This window comes from Lissotriton vulgaris, chromosome 2_1 (genome assembly GCF_964263255.1).
Source record: "Lissotriton vulgaris chromosome 2_1, aLisVul1.2, whole genome shotgun sequence".
NCBI classification, from domain to species: domain Eukaryota; kingdom Metazoa; phylum Chordata; class Amphibia; order Caudata; family Salamandridae; genus Lissotriton; species Lissotriton vulgaris.
Window position 1 is genome coordinate 811,664,241 of NC_141687.1, and position 19,019 is coordinate 811,683,259.

The 19,019-nt window shown below is 47.5% G+C and overlaps 1 protein-coding gene across 1 annotated transcript in view; it reads left to right on the forward strand.

Annotated features, from left to right (window-relative positions):
• AGPS (alkylglycerone phosphate synthase) overlaps positions 1-19,019 on the forward strand; it is a 760,022-nt gene that overhangs the window by 502,767 nt on the left and 238,236 nt on the right. The window lies entirely within an intron of this gene.

The following is a 19,019-nucleotide window of genomic DNA, read 5'->3' on the forward strand; positions in this document are numbered from 1 at the left end:
TCTATGGGCCATCTCCCAGGCATTAAAAAAGGCCGCGTCATTCGCTTGGGCGAATTTAAAATTTCTGTCTAAGACCCAGGGCTCTGATGTGGTTAGGGCGGGCTTGGGACTTCCGCTATCGTCCTTTCTAATCTCTGCCTGGAATAAGGCTAAGAAATCCGGGTTGTCTACCTTAATGATGAGGTCTTCCGGTAGGGACTCTATCACTCCTACTCTGACAGTACAAGGGGTTCTTCCTTCTGGGTGTATGTATTTCTGCTTTGGGGTAGGGTTTTACGTCCCCGTGAACACACCTTATGTGTACTTCACTATTAGGTAGTAGCTGATCTGAACTTAGCAGGGATTTTTGTATTCCTGACTGCCGACACCCTGAATCCAGTAATGCTCTTATCTTTTTGTTAAGCAGAACACGTACATAGAAGCGGTATACAGCACAGTCCTGGGAATATACCCCACCTCCATCGGTTCTTCAGTTTGCTTTCTTTTTGGGCATAGGCGGGCAATATGGCCCCACTCCCCACGGTCGAAACCCTGGGGTCCCTTCATTATGGGAAACTTAACTTCTTGAGGCCGGATTTTTAAAGGCTCAAGACCCTGCTTAAACTTTTTGTCAGATTTCTGTCCAGGAGTCTGTTTATTTTTTTCAGTGTCCCAAGGGAATGTTCGGGGCTGAGCTCTGGAAAAATTGGCAGCCATTTCTATGGCTTGTGCTGGAGTTAGACCTGAATGCTGTTTTAGCCACCTTTGTGTCCCATAAGGTAAAGCCTCCATGAACTGTTCCAAATAAATACATTCCATGATTTCTTGTTTAGTCTTGTTCTCCGGTTTTATCCATTTGTCTGCGGCCGCTTTTAATCGGAAGTATAAAGTCTTAGGGTTTTCCCCAGGGGTTCCTCTCTCTTTTCTAAATCTGACTCTATATGCTTCAGCATCCAGCCCTAGATGATCCAATATTATAATTTTTATGTCCTGGTAGGGGGTTACCCCGTTATCGTTGGCTACCTGGTAGGCTGACTGGGCCTCCCCAGTGAGCAAAGGAGCCAAAAAAATACGGCCACTTATGTTCCGGCCACCCACACGCTCTTGCTGCTCTTTCAGAGTTGGTCAGGAAAGCGTCCGGATCTTCCCCCGGAATATATTTCTTTAGTGCTATACCCGAAGGATGGAGTACAGGGGGTCTTCTATCTGCTACAGCTATAGCTCCTGGCTCTTTCATTGCTTTTTGCAGTCCGTCTAACTGGGCTGCCATTGCGTTCTTGAACACTTCACGGTCTTCGTGGGCCGAGATCATCTGGCGTTCTACCGCCCACTCCAGCTTCTCCTGCCCTTTTATCAAATGCTGTATTAGTTGCTCCATCTCGGTTGCTGAGATGAGGGGAGGGGATCCCACTTCTGACACCACTTGTAGCTGGGGTGATGGGGGAGAATGAGGGGCACGGAGACTAGAGTGTGGTATATAGGGTTTTATTTTGATAAAGGTCTTTTTTCTCCTTTGGGAAGTTTTCTCTGGCTAGTATGGCAGGGTTGACTCCTCCTCCTCCAGGCTTGGTGTGGAGTTTACTGCTCTCTTGGTCAGGGTCCAGCGCTTCCTCGGTTGCTCCAACGAAGTACATGCGTGAAAATAAAAATGAGGACTAACATTAAGGAGGGTCCTTTAATAAAGTATACCCATGGGGACGCCCGGGGGTGTAGGGATCACCGTGTCTCATGCATCTAAAACGGTCTAGTGCTCCGTGAAGATCCTATACAAGTACCGTTGATTATTTTACTAGGCAGCATCCCAACAGGCAGGCTCTTCGATCGTTACGCGGTATCACCCCGCTTCCCAAACCACCCAGTAACGCGCTGCCGTACCTGGTGGAGCCACACTCCCTGGTGAGTGTGGCTGGGCGGCTCGCGTTGACGGTGGCCTCCTGGCTTTCCTTGTTCCTCTGGCAGGGTCACAGGCTGGGTGTCCTCTCTTTCTCTCGCCTCCGTTCTTCGGACAGTCTCTTCTCGGAACGTCTCTCTGCTTCCACTCGATCTGCTCGCCCTCCTCCGGTCTGCGTTCAGTGATGTCACACGCCATCCTCTCTACTTCCTGGGTTTTTACCAATCCGATGGTGAAGACGTCAGTCCGGGGTATGGCTTCATCCTGGACGTTCTCCCAGTTAAAGGCGCCTTCACCTTTCTCAGCGTAGTTGTCTGGCCAGCTGATCACCGAGTCGGGGCGTGAGTTGTCCTGGTGTGGGGAACAAGAGGGAGGGGCATCTACGTCAGCAACCAACCAGTCCACTAGAGGGATCCCTTCTACCGAGGGTATGCTCTCCCCGCTACAGCCACTCTATTCAAACTGTGCCACTCCACACCACTCTCCTCCATGCCAATGGACTCTACCCACGCCACTCTCAGCCATGCTGAATAACAGTCATGCCGCTGTACAACAAGGCTAAAAGACACAGACAAAACCAACATCTCTCACATAAGCGTACCCTATTGGCTTTTCCCAGGATTGTTTGTGTGGTTTTCAGTAACTTTTTCTGGTCTTTTTGTTCCTTTTTTGCCATTCTGTTTCCTGAAATGACTATCTGAAAGAGACACGTTAGTGATAGATTCCTTACCTTAGAATATCCCCAGGCGTCAGACTGGATCCGGAAACTTTTGCGTAGCAATACCCCTGCGCGCCGGTAGGCGTCGTCTGCGGCTCCGCGTCCGTCGTCGGCGTCGTGAGCGCCGGGATGACGTCGTCGGAGTACTTAGACGGCGCCCATGCGCGCTGACGTCAGTTCTTCTTTTTTCCGCGCCAGCTAGCGCAGATTCGGAAGAAGCTCTACCCCCAGTCAATTTTTGACTGAAAATTTTTGATCCTTTTGATGTCTCTCTCTTTGTCGATTTCTCGACTGTCGGTGCCAGGGATGCCCGGGTTCAAGCCTTGCCCGAAGTGCGGCCGACTCATGTCGGTCACGGACCCCCATCGCCGGTGCCTGAAGTGCTTAGGCCTCGACCACGACGATCGATCCTGCTCCGACTGCCGGGCCCTGACGTCGAAGGCTAGGCGGGAGCGGTCCCGCAAGCGTCTCGAACTGAGGCAGTCGGCCCCGCGCCGCTCCAGGTCCCGGTCCCGGTCCCACGGGAGGTCGAGGGACAGGTCGCGAGGTTGGAGTCATCGACGCTCCGGAAGTGGACACCGATCATCTGGTTCCAAGTCCTCAGGTAAGAGGCATGAGAGGTCGGAGCGACGTCATCGATCCTCCGACCCGCCCCGACGCTCGCACGATGCGGCCGGGGACTCGGGCGACACCGCCCACGCGGCTCCGCGGGAGTCGCAAGCGTCGCCGCCTGCCCCACACCTTCGGGTCCCTGGGCACGGCGCGACGCCAGAGGAGGTCGAGAGGTACCTCATGGCCATGAGGGCCCTCCCTCCTCAGTCGGTTCCCGTGCGCCTTCGGGCCGATCGGTTCCGTCTGGAGGTCCTTCCGGGTCGGGCGCTTCGGCCCCGACGACGTCGGGTGCTTCGGACCCGGCGCCGCTGGCGACTTCGGTCTCGGCGCCAAAAGACCTCCCTGGATCCGGCTCCGGATCCGGGACCTCGCCGGTCGACCTTACGACCTCGCCGGCGCCGTCCCTTCAGGTGTCGTCCCCGGCAGCCGATGTGGTTGCCGCCCCCAATGTCTCCTGCGGTTCTGCTCAGGCGTCGGGAGGGCGCCGCTGGGCGCCGATTCCGTCGGCCTTTGGAGACTTTTATCTCCACGAGGAGGCCCTGGCTGTTAATCCTGGTCTCCAGGACACAGGTGACGAGGAGAATTGGGAGGGGTCCGAGGACCCTCTGGCACATGATTGCCAGTCACAGCAGGACTGGACATATGAGCTTGGGGAGGCCAGTGGTATTGACACCTCGCCAGACACTGGATTTACATCGCCCCCGACTGTGGCTTCGGAGGCGGGTTCTGCTTACAGCGTAGTGTTGACGAAGGCAGCTAAGGCCTTAAACCTTCAGCTCCCCGTCGCGGCCGTGAGGACTAATCTCCTCACAGAGTTCCTCAAACCGCAGTCAGGCTCCGCGGAGCCCCTCCTGCCGTTCAATGAGGCCTTGTGTGACGTTCTTCTGGGCACTTGGTCCAAGCCCGCCACAGGCCCCCCTGTGGACAGGAACGTGGCCAGACGCTACCGCCCGGCACCGGGCGACCCATGCTTTTTGTCCACCCATCCCACCCCCGAGAGTCTGGTCATCCAGGCCTCAAACTCCCAAACCGCATTCCCGTCGGCCCCGCCCGACAGGGAATCCAAGAGATATGAACAGTTCGGGAAGAAGGTTTTCTCGTCTGTAACCCTAGGGCTGCGGTCTGTGAACACCGCCTGTCTCTTGGGCCGCTACACCCACACTCTGTGGGACACGGTTGCGGAGGTGCTGCCAAAATGCCCGGAGGAGGTCCAGGCTAAACTCGGCCAAGCCCTTGCCGGACGGCCGAGATGCAGCACGCTTTTCTATCCGGTGTGGGCTGGATACAACGGACTCACTGGGCAGGGCGATGGCAACGACGGTGGCGGTTCGACGCCACGCCTGGTTGAGGTCCGCCAACTTCTCGGCCGATGTCCAGGCCACCCTCCTGGACATGCCGTTTGATGGCCGTCGCCTCTTCGGCGACAAGGCAGACCATGCGCTGGAACGTTTCAAGGACTCCAGGGCTACGGCCAAGTCCTTGGGCCTTACGGCCCCACGCCAGCAATCGGGTGCCTTTCGCTCCTTTCGTGGCCACGGAAGGGGCGCCCCACCACGGACCGCCAGCCACACGCCGCAAAGTGTCCAGCAGCGCGGCGGCGGACGTGGGAACCGCCGTGGCGGTCGGGGCCCGCGGCGAGGCCAGTCCACACCTCCCTCAGCAGCACCTGCCTCAAAACCTTCCTAGTCCGAGTTTTCAGGCCCATGTGACGCCTGTGGGTGGCAGGGTTCGCCATCACCTCTCCCACTGGCATACAGTCACTTCGGACAGGTGGGTGCTGCAGATTGTCCGAAGGGGCTACTCCCTCCCCTTCGAGGCATCCCCTCCATCCATGCCACCACAATGCCACCGTGTGTCGGGGGATCACTTGCAACTTCTGCAAGAGGAGGTCTCGGCCCTCTTGGCCAAGAGGGCCATCGAGCGCGTTCCTGGGCCAGAAGTAGGGTGTGGTTGTTACTCCCACTACTTTCTGGTGCCCAAGAAGGGAAAAGGGGGCCTACGCCCTATCTTGGACTTGCGGAACGTCAACGGCTTCCTCCGGACGGAGAAGTTCAAGATGCTCACTTTGGCTCAGGTCCTGACTGCCCTGGACCCGGGAGACTGGATGGTAGCGTTGGACCTGCAGGACGCCTATTTCCACATCCCCGTCCTGCCGGCCCACCGGCGTTACCTGCGGTTCACGGTAGGCCAAGAGCACTTTCAGTTTACCGTGCTCCCCTTCGGCCTTACCAGCGCCCCACGGGTGTTCACGAAGGTGATGGCGGTGGTCGCAGCTCATCTGCGCAGGCAGGGGGTATCAGTCTTCCCCTACCTCGACGACTGGTTGTTGAAGGCGGGCTCGCCCCAGACAGTCGTCAGCCACCTCCAGACTACGGCCGACCTCCTGCACCTGCTGGGGTTCTCCATCAATGTGCCGAAGTCACACCTGTGTCCCTCTCAAAAGCTCCTCTTCATCGGAGCGGTTCTCGACTCGGCGCAGTTTCGGGTTTATCCACCCGAGCAGCGGGTTCGGGATATTCAGGCTCTGGTTCCCATCTTCCAGCCGTTATCCCGAGTCTCGGTCAGGTTGACGCTGCGGCTTCTGGGACTGATGGCCTCCTGCATCCTTCTGGTGCGTCACGCCAGGTGGCGGATGCGGGCTCTGCAGTGGGACCTGAAGTTTCAGTGGGCCCAGCATCAGGGCAACCTGTCCGATCATGTCCTGATCTCGGAGGGCACTGCGAGACAACTGCAGTGGTGGCTCACGGACCGCGACTGGGTCGGTGGCAGATCCCTCTCCCTACCCCACCCGGAGCACGTAGTTGTGACAGACTCGTCTCTCCAGGGCTGGGGAGGCCACATGGGAGAGGCGGAGATCAGAGGCCTCTGGTCTCCGGCGGAGTCCCGGCTCCATATCAACTTGCTGGAGCTTCGGGCGATTCGTCTAGCACTGAAAGCATTCCTCCCCTCTGTCCGGGGACGTGTAGTGCAAGTGTTCACCGACAACACCACCGTCATGTGGTACTGCAACAAACAGGGCGGGGTGGGGTCGTGGACCCTTTGCCAGGAGGCTCTGCGCCTATGGCAATGGCTGGAACATCAGGGCGTGACCCTGGTGGTTCAACACCTGGCAGGCTCTCTGAATGCCAGGGCGGACGAACTCAGCCGTCGGTGCATGATGGATCACGAATGGCGTCTGCACTCGGACGTGGCGCAAGGTCTCTTTCAGCAGTGGGGAGAGCCTTGGTTAGATCTATTCGCCACAGAAGAGAACGCGCAATGTCATCAGTTCTGCGCGTTGGAATTTCCAAGGCGGCACTCGCTCGGAGACGCTTTTCGTCGCGAGTGGAGCTGCGGTCTGTTGTACGCCTTTCCGCCTATACCACTTCTGCCCAGAGTGCTGAAGAAGATCAGGCGCGACCGGGCCCAGGTTATCCTTGTGGCTCCGGACTGGGCACGAAGATTCTGGTATCCCGAGCTACTCAGCATGTCAGTCGATCCCCCGATTCGTCTGCCTCTTCGGGAGGACCTTCTGTCGCAGCAGCAGGGGACGGTCCTGCACCCGAACCTGTCCAGTCTCCACCTACAAGCTTGGAGATTGAGCGGCGGCAGTTGAGGCCATTTGACTTGCCTCCTGAAGTCTGTGATATCATTCTGGCAGCCAGGCGTCCCTCCACAAAGTCGGTATACGCCTGCCGGTGGAACAGATTTGTGGCATGGTGCACAGCAAAGGCTGTGGATCCTCTCTCTGCACCCCTTTCGGAAGTGCTGCTCTTTCTTCTTTCCCTTGCCCAGCAGGGCTCTGCTCTGGGCACTCTTAAAGGGTACCTTTCTGCTCTAACAGCCTTCTTGAGGCTACCAGATCAGCCTTCTTTATTCAAGTCCCTTATTGTAAGTAGATTTCTGAAGGGCATCACGCACATGTTCCCTCCTGTTCCCTTCGTGATGCCCCAGTGGGACTTGAATCTTGTTCTCACTTATCTGATGTGTGCTCCCTTTGAGCCACTTCATAACTGCCCTCTTCGTCTCCTTACTCTGAAGACTGCCTTTCTGGTTGCCATCACCTCTGCCAGGAGGGTGAGTGAGCTCCAGGCTCTTTCTTCTTCTCCACCTTTTCTGTCTGTTCATCCTGACAAGGTGGTGTTACGTACACGACCTTCCTTTCTGCCCAAGGTGTTCACGGCCTTCCACATCGGGCAGTCCATTACCTTGCCCACTTTCTTTCCGCCTCCGCATCCCTCGAAAGAGGAAGAGAAGCTCCACCGTCTGGATCCAAAACGTGCGCTCTCCTACTACCTAGATCGCACACGCCAATTCCGGGTGGATGACCAACTCTTCGTTGGTTACGTGGGCGCGAAGAAGGGTAAGGCTGTGCACAAGAGGACCATCTCTAGGTGGATCATCTTGTGTATCCAAGCATGTTACTCCATGGTGAGGAAGGAGCCCCCGGCTGGATTGCGGGCTCACTCCACTCGGGCCACGGCGACAACAACTGCCCTGGGCCGAAGTGTCCCCCTGCAGGACATTTGCCAGGCAGCTACGTGGGCCTCGCTGCACACGTTCGCAAGACACTACTGCCTGGACAGTCAAGTCCGGAGGGATGGCTTCTTTGGCCGTTCCGTCCTCCAGGACTTTCTGGTGTGATATTGGTTCGCAGACCCACCACCGGGGTTGGTATTGCTGGGGTATCTATTCTAAGGTAAGGAATCTATCACTAACGTGTCTTTCAGATGCACAAGTTACTACTTGTGTAACGATATATCTGTAAGAGACATTAGTTAGTGATAGATTCCTTACCGACCCACCCATCCTCCCCGTTCTGCGAACCGATATCTAGGGTTAAGGTCATCCCCTTTCAGGGCCCTAGTTTCATGGCACCAGTGTTAGTTCTATCATGGCTCTGCGTATCTGGCGCGGAAAAGCTGTGTGTCAGAACTGACGTCAGCGCGCATGGGCGCCGTCTAAGTACTCCGACGACGTCATCCCGGCGCTCACGACGCCGACGACAGACGCGGAGCCGCCGACGACGGACGCGGAGCCGCAGACGACGCCTACCGGCGCGCAGGGGTATTGCTACACAAAAGTTTCCGGATCCAGTCTAACGCCTGGGGATATTCTAAGGTAAGGAATCTATCCCTAACTAATGTCTCTTACAGATATATCGTTACACAAGTAGTAAATTGTGCTTAAAGCATAGAACACTTAATACTGTGCTTATCTTCACCTTGTTGCGGTCAGAAGGTCCGAAATGATACGGAATAACATTATAATTAAACTTCTGGTAATGCCCTAAACGTTCAAATGTTGAGCTCTTTAATGCTGTCAACAATTAATGTTCCTGTGCAGTGCTCAAATTGCCTTGAGGTAGCAGCTTCTGATTATTTAAATAAGAAAGTTTGACAGATCCGTAAGGTCTTCTAGCAGTTTAAATATTTCCTTAAGTCTGATTTTAGACAAGTTCAGCATTGTCCCCAAAGCAGTGAATTAGGAATGCACAGATGCCCTGATTTGCAGCTTTATTTTGCCAGTTTCATTTAATTAATATAAGCCAACGTTGGACATCTGGTAAAGAAGAATGGCCTTGGAGAGGTACTTATCAAAATTTCTGAAGCATAACATTTTGATTTCGACCCACTGCTTAGCTGGCAAACAATGAAGATGCTTCATTGCCATTGAGAAACGATAGTTTTCTTTTAGATTAATTAAAGCATGTTATATGCTGCCTGGAAAGGGTCCACCACTTTGCCACTGAGGCCTCCATTCACACTGTTGCAGTAGTCAGTCCAGGAATAGGCTATTCCAAAGGCGAGTACCACTGAAGTAAATAACATATCCTTTGACATGTTGCTAGCCTATGTGATAAAAGGCAGCTCAACGATAAAGTCGCAGGTCAAACTGACAAGGCAAAAATAGATCATGGAGTAACAAGTCAAATGGAATTGCTGTGGGATTCCTATTTTAGGCAGCATAATCTCTGTTTTAGATCAGTTGGGTAGGGAGAATCGAGAAAAATATGTTGTTGAGCACTTTAAAAGGTCCATTACAGGGAGCTGTTATCCAAACCCTCAGCTATTCTCATGATCTGGGTGTCTAAGGCATATATATTGCATATATTACGTATACATTGCATCTGAAGCTGACGTTGCAAAAGGAACAACGTAATCATTAAACAGTCCAGAAGCACCCAGATCTTTGCAGTACCTAATCTGTGAAGTTAGTGGAAATATACAAGCAGGACTTCCCTAAGGACAGTGATCTGCAGCAGTGGCACAGAGGAGGAGACCTCAAAAGTGCCTACTTCTCTGTCATCTTCTGATGCTATTGCTTTTGTGGGCCAGCAGGTCAGTGGGAGTCTAGTGGTGTTGCTGTCAGTGAAATGAATGGCTAGAGGTATAGTGTGTGGACTGGCCGTGGTTAGTGGTTGGGAAATACCGCTTTCCAGCAGGCAGGCTCCAAAATGTCAGACCATGTTTCCGCTAATTAATGAAATATACTAGATTGATCCGAAAATCAAAGAGGGATATTTCTGGTCTGCTAAATGTGATGGGGGCTCTTCCTACTTGGCTTTACTTTTTCTCTGTGCCAGAGGTCCTTGATGCCCCCGCAGTGAGCCCTTGTAGCTAGTCATTGATGCTTCAGCTTTGAAGCTTGAGTAGAAAGTTCTTGGTTCTTTAGCCCCTGATCCCTTGGTTTGAAGTTAAAGTTTTTTTTTTACGGAGGAGTGTGTTTTAGCCTGATCTAGTGGTTCTTGCCAGTGGATGTAAGTAGCATTAGGCTTTCCTTGGTCCATTATCCAACAGTGTGAATTACAGCACTAGGTATTACGGGTACTATCCTTAGACTGAGCTTGGGTTATTTTGTAGCTATCAATTCTTCCAATCATGTATTGGCTCCCAGGGTCTGTGCGTCCATGCAACTAATTACAGTGGTATGAAATAGTCTGTTCAGATTTTTAGTTCCTCAAAAGCTATCTTTTTAAATAGCATATATGCCTTTGAGTTCTTTAGTATTGTAACAAAAGTTTTTGATGCAAACATATGTTTTCTACTTTTTTTTACTCGGGAATGTGTATTGCAGCTTTATCTTGTAGTCCTAACTGGTGGGTGTATGTTTCAGCAGTTTTTCTTTGTCCACTCTCCACCGCTGTTAGTTCCTGCACCAGTTATGAGCACCATCTTGGGATTGAGTATGGGTCACGTTCTAGCCATTAAGTCGCCCAATCATGTACCAGCACCTGGGGGCTATAAAGGGACCTGGCAGCTCGTCCTCACAACAAATCATCATGTTTGGGATACACCAAGCAGATTTTCTTTACTGAGAAAGCTGACACAGAAAAGGAAACCCGTCTGCACCCTGGGAGTGACAAAAGCCAGACCCGTGGCCAATTTTCCCCATCGAAATTAAGAGATGGTACTCCTCCACTCAATTTTTTTAGATAAGACCAAGGGTGGCTGAGCTACCTTAGGGTTTTGAATCTTTTCTTACTGACATCAAGATCAGCAAATTGTTGTAGTCCCCCGTCTAGCAGCATTATTTAATGTGAAATCCCTAGCCAAGCATCACATACCAATTTGTGATCTTATTTTAGACTTTCATCTTGATTTGATTTTCATAACAGAAACACTCCCGTCGTCGCCATGGTAGCGATTATCTTTTGTGTGCATCTTGAAGATTCCTTCGTTCCCATTACAAACATTCCACAGGTAGAAAGTTCTTGCACACATTCAACTTTACTCCAACATTGGTTTCTACCATCACATCTGTTTTGGTCTATCACCTTTCAGGACCTACATCTAACCTTGGCAATGACTTTGGCAGCATGCATCTCCGTTTGAGGATTAAAGTAGCAAAACATGTGGTATTAGGCAACTTCAATATTAAAGTAGACCACTCTAGCACTTTAACCACTAAAGGACTGAATAATTACTGTTCGATCATTGTACAGTTATTTGATTGATTTATCTAAGCACTCGGCTGGACACTGCATAGACCTATTGTTCAATAATTATGACTTTGTAATACAAATTAAATGCAATGTTAACAAGTCGGGCCATTACATTTAGGCTTTCCTTTTCTGTGAGAGAAAATACATGTAAAATTAGTTTTAGTGAAATTCTTAAAAGAAATTATTCAAAAGTCATGCTTAGCAACCATTGCCTGCTTTTATCCGGGGAAGTTCTGCATTTAGGAACTAACCTGAAAATCTCTGTGTGTGCATCTTGGGTTCACTTGAGAAAGATTGTGCCGCCCACAAAAGTAAATTGGCTCCACAGAACACCTTCACACCCGTAGAATATGTAAACGCAGCTAAAGCTCTTGTATGGGATTGGAAAGAGCCTTGAAAAAAGATTATTAACAAGCCAGTAGGTCAAGGAACAAACTAGGTATTAAAGCTTAAAAACAGATGTTGAAATCTACACATTCTGAATTCTGTTCTGCCCGACATCATCTGGTAGGAATAAAACTAAAGAACTGTTTGAGGTTATCAAATAAGAGTCCAATCCAGTAGCATGTAATAATGCCACCAACTCTTCGCAAGATTTTTGCGAAGCACTCTTTTCTTAAATATTCAAAGAATTTACTTAAAAGCCAATTGAAACTTGGCTTTAATTTCATCTGATGTCCCACATTTTCGGAATTTCAAGTCTAGCGGTCCCATGCAGCCTCTACTCCTACAATTACTGAGTTAAATGCTACCCCAGTAAACTGGTCTCTATAGTCTGAATGACCTCTAGACCCTTGTCCTGCCAAGAGCTTTCATACAGTCAGCTGATATTATTGCACCAACCGTGCCCTCTGTTAACACCACCTGTAAGGCTAAGGTTCCTTTGTATTAGAAACCTGTGCCTCTGATTCCTTTACTGAAAACGACTTTTTGGGCTGTATCCGTCTTGAGCCACTACTAGCAGTTTCTCATTTGCCTTTTGTAGCTTGAATGGCGAAAAAGAGGTGAATAAACAGTTGTCCATACTTATTGAAGTCAACAGCATCCAGCAGGAGAAGTGATCTGGCTTCTGTGCTTATCATGGTAGTGAGGTAGCACTGGTGGGCTTTATGAATTAGTTATGGTTGGTAGGGTGTGGCTGTCCTGATCGCGTTTGCTCTTTCTGTGGGATTCAACACAGTGTCTCATGCACTCTGTTCAACTCCACTGCATGAGACAGGTGTCAGAGTCCGCCCTAGTCATCCCTTAGCCCAATGGTATTCAATAGCTACATGGCCCTGCTTTGAACATTGATTTGGTCTTTCAAGTTAAAGATCACGTCAGACACAGATGATAAAGAGATCATTCTGATATTGGATGGAGATGTAGCTAATGCACAAACCAACTTTAGTGACGGTCTGCCTTCAGTGTCTCACTGGCTGGAGAACGTCTTGAACTTGAACTCCAGGGAAAAAAGGCACTGTTAGTGGAAGGTTTCTCTGATGAGTATTGATTTAAGGCTTTCCTCACCAGGTAGTTGCCTCACGCCTGTTGACAAGGAATGCAACTTGGGATTTAGTTTTGCTTCCAGCTCTTTTTTTACTTAAACTATTTTTATGTCTTGATGATTGTAATGCACTTCATCTGGCCTCGCTCCAGTACCAAATCCAAATGTTTCAAATTATTTATATTGTAGCAGCTGGATTATTTCTAGGATGGGCGCCTGTTTCTGACCAATTCATGCAATTACACTGGCTTCTCATTGACAAATACGTCAAATTCAAAAGCTAATGTATCTGTCACAAAAATATATATCGCAATTGCCTCTCAAATATATGGAAGATAATTATTCTTTACTACCACCCGTTACGACCTGCTTTGACTTGCCCATGAGCCATACCCAAGGTTCATATATGCAGAGTGGGAGCAATTTATTTTACCTTTGGAGTGGTGAGAATATATAGAATTCTCTTCCTCTTTTGTTCCTCTTTATTGCAGATCTTTTAGGAAATCTCTGAAAACATTTGTCTTTGATAACTCATTTTTGCTGGTTCTCTTTCTGATCACTGTGTGATAAAGTTATCACAAGGATGCCCACAGAGGTAATAATGCACTCTATAGATAAAAAAAATAAAAACCTGTAGTCTTGAATCTATTTCGATTTGAAGTCTTCTGGTGGGACCTTTATCACAGTTTTAGGTACACCAGGGACTACTCCACCTAACATTATCGGGATGGTCTTGTCTGCTCACTTTCTAGTTTCTTTGAGGTCACATGTTGCATGCTAACACAGTCCTTCCTGAACCCAGTTGATTTACCTTACCCTTCAAGCAATTAAGGCTTATAACATACCCTTTGGAGATGGGAAGACTGAAAGTATCCCATGAATCTCTACCAAAAGTACCTGGAAGAAGTCTATGTATGGAACGGATATTATGTGCCAGACACCATAGGTATATTTTGAGGTCCCCTCACCCTTGCCACTCATGAGAAATCTGAATTAGTGTTTTATAAGGTTTTATCACAAGCCAAGCTAATGCAGAGTGCCTAGTAACGTATATCACTTGAATTCTGGTGACTAAAATAGACAGAAATTAAACAGTATAAAAATAGGTTATATATTTCTCTTCCTACTAAGATTTAACAATATGAATATGCACTTACAAGTCCACTATTGAGAGGTGCAGTAGATCGTCCTATATCTGTTTTGAACAGTCAAGGTGTGTAGCCCTGTACTTTCAAGACCTTGTCACTGATTCTGCAACTCAGCTTGTTTTTGGCCAGTGTCATTGACTGTGGCAAACTGAGCTGTTTGGATTTTGAAATGCTCCTGTCTCCATTAGAGGATAGTAAGTAATGTATTTGTACAGTTTCTATGAAATATTGTGAGAAAGTGTCCCTTTGATTTGTGATGAGGTGTGAGAAGAACTTTATGGGAATTTTTACCCCAAAATGTATTAGTATATTGAAGCTTAGTAAAGTGTGTCTATCCCTTAAAGTATCATCACTCACAAAGAAGGGGATAGGGTCAAACATAAACTCTACCACCCTTGAACCCCCAAAGTCAAGTTATGCACACACAAAGAAAGGGTGGCTGGACCAGAATACACATATAATAATACAAAACAGAGAAAAATGCATCTGTTTTGAAAAACTGCCCTCACTCACACACCAAGGTGTGTGACATGCTTCATCATCGGGTCTGCTTACAATACGCCCTGTTGTAGCCACATTCATGGCGGAGCATAAGGGAGGGGAAAAAAAATATAACCAATAATACAGGATCACAAGACGCAACATATACACAAAATGACAAACGTTGTGGTCAAGTGCCAATTCTCACCCTGTGACTGGGATTGGTGATACGACAAAAGTGCAGTTAAAGGGAAAGTGCTCTAAAACTGGTTTGGGGATACCAATCAAAAAACCTTTATTCGTAGGTTCCACAACCAGGATTAAAAGGAAAAAAGGATGGGTAGTAAACATAAGACAAGACTTCTGTTATCCTGCTCTTACTACAGCTTCAAGTACACACAACTTTTTTTCCTTTACATCGATATGACATTTCACAGAAAATGAGACATACACATGATTTACTCTTTTAATTGTAGCATGATGGTAAACATTCAGCAAATCATCAGCACAGTGCCTTTATCTTGTTGGAGCCAAAATAATCGTCATGAGACTGGTCATGTTCCAATGTTCTATAGAACTACTTACTGCTCCGTAACTTCATACATCGATGAGAAAAAAGGTTCATGCAGGATCTGCTTTTAGCACTGTAGAGTCCAAGAGATAGTTGTGACAGAACACCTTATAGAGCGTGATAAAATCCCAGAACGTAGGTCCAGGAGACAAGCCTCATGCACCCAACTAGAGAGCCAGAATCCAACCTGATATCTAACCTGAGGCCTTTTATCACAGCTCTGGGAGAGGCTGAAATATTCCAAGGATGCATGGGACGTCTTTGAGGAGAGGCAGAAAAATGAAAGGAAGCGCAGCAAACAGAAACCTCTGGGAAGATGTTCTCAACGTCTGGTATGAAAATAATCTCAGCTGGAGGGCCAGGAACCACAGGTGAAAATCTGAGCCCCGAGCATGGGAACACCTGTGAAGAGCAGAAACGAAGCAGAGGCATTTCTCTGATCAACGGGTTAGAAATTCATGCCCCTTGAACGCTTTTTTAAATTCAGGATCCTCAAATCCTACAGTTAATCCTGGGATCACCTAATCCTGCAGCAGATCCTCAAGTGTCATGATCCTTGAATCCTGCTAATGAGCAGTCCATAATGCCCAGCCCCAGAGAGGGATGGAAGTAGGGGGTGAAAACCTGTGACATGCAATGACATACAGTAATGTCTGTATTTGAAATATAAATCCTCCAGTAATCCTACCATGCATTCTAATAGTCACTCTGTGCCCAACCCCTCAAATTGTTTGGATCTTGAACTGTTTGTTTTTTAACAGTGCATTATTGCGCTCCATGTTAATCTTTAAGGGCAACTCCAGCGGGTTCCTGAGAAAAGTGAGCTAACCAATCATTCTGTTAAGCGGGAAAATGCTGCATTTTAGGCTAATGTTGTGAGAGGACAAGTAGGAGCTTGAGTTACAGCTTTTATAGCAGATCCTTTAGCTTTAGGCAACTGAAGGCTAAAAAGTATATTAGCGCTCTGGTCCTCTAGATGGGCTATAATGCCATGGGGGGGAAATGCGAAGACCCCACTAGTACAAGGGAATTGGCATAGGCATGTGGCCACCATGTGCACCACTCCCAAAACATGTATTGTGTGCTGCTACCAACTCTCCTCTTCCCTACAGCCCCTCGAATTTTCTTTGTCAGCGGTTCAACATCACAACAAATAGATGAATAACATGCATTTTTATTTGTTTTGGTAATGGTGTACACAACACATGTCTTCCTCTAAGTTAAAATAACCCTGCCTTGTGTACAAAGGTGGATTAAAGCCTGATAGCAACTGGAGAAATGATTTTTCCATTCTGTGAGTTGTGTCTAACATTACATATTAAGCTAGCGATTTAAATGAACTCGTGTAGTTACTCTGATACCGTACCAAAGAAGATACACCAGGCAGTAGCTTCCGTGTGTTTCCTGAAACAAGAGTGTGGGATTGGTTGACTACCATGACTAACGAGTCATGAGCGGAGTATGGGGCCCCTCCTCGCTTCAAAGATCTCCATGCAGTAAAAGATACAAAATGTAGAGTGCACGGCAAACGAACCTGATTCTAGAGGGATGCTGACAGGCAATTATTCAGCGTCAAACCTAATGACATAAAGCAATGGTTCTTAATATTTTGGCTTCTGTGGACCCCCACTTAATCATTACTGGAATCTGGGGACCCCCACTGATGTATTAATGGAATCCGGTGATCCCCTCTGAGTCATCATTGGAATCTGGTGGTCTTTCATAAGCAATTTTGAAGATTTCAACTGCAAAACAGTACACAAAACTAAAGAAACAAACCTTGATCACATACAAGTGATTAACTAGTTTATTGAATTCACAAACAAATATAGAAAATATATATATGGGATGTTTGGAGCATTTCTAAATTCAATCGAAGCCTCCCATCCCCGATACAATATTCTGTTAAATTTTAGCCTCCCATTTCAAATTCTTTCATGTATACAGAATGTTTTTAAAATATTTTCTTATTAATGTACACTTAAGCAATCTGGTAATATTATTTAATTTCCTAAGGAGGTGCGGACCTTCCGAGTAGATGTTGGGGACCCTCGGGTCCTCGTACCATAGGTTAAGAACTGCTGGCATATGCTGCATGGGGGCTCTGCATGACACAACTCATCATTCAACTGTAGAATTATAATAGCTATAGCCATTTACTGGTGATTTAGATAGGGTTTTAGACTAATTGTGTTGGGATTTGTGATGAAATTTGATTGAAGTAGATTTCCTTTTCATTTCTATTAGCTGTTTTATTTGCTATGTTTTTGATTATTATGGAGGTTTCTGTTCTCATAAATGTGAACAAATAGTACTTAAAAAATAATGAACTTATTATAAGATACCAATACTTATGTGTATGTGTGTTCATGTATATGAAATAATTTCAGGATTCATGATGGGACTCCCCAAAATCACCTACAGATGACAGATCTCTGCCAGGTCTGACTCCTAACACTCCTGTCCAAAGGAGCATAACTTGTTGGTGGTGATGATACTTCTGCCAGGTGTCCTTTTCTCCAAAAAGTCATGCTTTAATTTTGATGCTTAGGAATTCTACTGGTGTGACCACAATAATTTTACAGAACACCAAAAATGGGTACCACTTCATAGAAATCTAGTTATAAGGATACTGGAGGTGCCAGCTACTTTAAAACATGTCTGAACATCCACTTGTTTCATCAGACTTACCCAATGCTTATTTCATTTTCTGAGGTATTGTACTGACATCTATTATTGACCAGTATCCTTTCAACAGCAAAAGACTATTCTGACAGTGTAAGTTGTGCTTTACAAAAACAATTTACCATTACACCGGTCCTCACAAGGGGTAAAAAGACACTTCTGTTGGATAGGTCTAACCGCAGATTCCTCACCTTTGGTGGGGCCGGGTCGCCTAAGACGGAGGATACACATAGTGACTCGCCGGCCAGGTCAGCCACAAATGCCTATAAAGATCAGACGGACAACTCCAGAAATAACACCATAGCATGACGCTCCCTTCAGATGTCTGAAAATCTGTGTTTCAATGATGCAGATCAGCGCGTTACAGCAGAAGGTCTGTATTGCGGCATGAGGTGCTAAGCCTAATAGGCTCCGTCCTGCAGAATGCAAGGAGAACTGGACGAGTAAGAAACAATGTAGTGCCCTCATATGTTAGTGGGAATTCTAGAACGAGACAAATAGCATTAGAGAATTACTACATGCCCTAGGAGAGGATGTTTAACAAATAGGCCTAAGAGTTAAGAATATATGACCTGGACAACAGAGAAGACTGCATAAAAACCACTCATAAAGTCAGAAAGAACAAGCTATCTGAGATGGAACATGGCCTAACTACTCTAGTAGAAAATTAAAGGACTGAGAAAATTGTACCAGAAAAGACACTCTCTACATCAGGGGCATCACGAAGATAACAAAGAGCTTAAATGTAATCCACTATATATAAACACTCTGTGCAGGTTTTGGATCACACACAATTCAAGAAAGTGTATATAGAACAAGCCCTCAGAGTAAGACCGAAACACCAACATCAAACCACTACATCAAAAGACATCATAATAAAGCTCACCTTCTGCCAGCAAAAAGAATAGCTAAATAGGGGAGTCGGAGTTAACACTAATGTAGAACCAGGGAGGTAAAGTAATACTGCTACAAGGCTTGGCCCAAGCTGAATAGAAAAACAATGTGGCCAATTGTGGAAGAACTGTAGAGGCGAGAGCTGCAGTTTAGGTGGACGTTTCCATGTGGCATTCGAAACCAGCTTGATGACGAAACCACCATATAACTGCAGTTTATTAAGGAAGCCAAATCCTGCTAATGCAGATCTCAACAGATCAAATGGAAGAGAGGCAAGAGGAAGCAACATCGCCAACAAGACTAACTGAAGAGAGATGACAAACATAAAGGAGCAGAGAGACCTGGGTGGTTCCTCAGGAGCCCACACCAGACCTGGCAGGCAAAGTTCACTGTAGTGTAAGAATACAGTTAAATGTTTAAGGGAGAATTCCATAAAGCGGAACCCAGCAATGGCCCTCAATAAAACCGCTGTTTGATACAAGAACCCACTCTAATCTACTAAGAGACACTTAATCTCTAACTAAGCACTGTTGAGTAAATTGATGGTGACTCAGTTCAACAGCTTGAAACACCTACAATATATGTATGTAGCTGTTGTGATACATGTACATGCTCAAATTAGCTTTGTTTG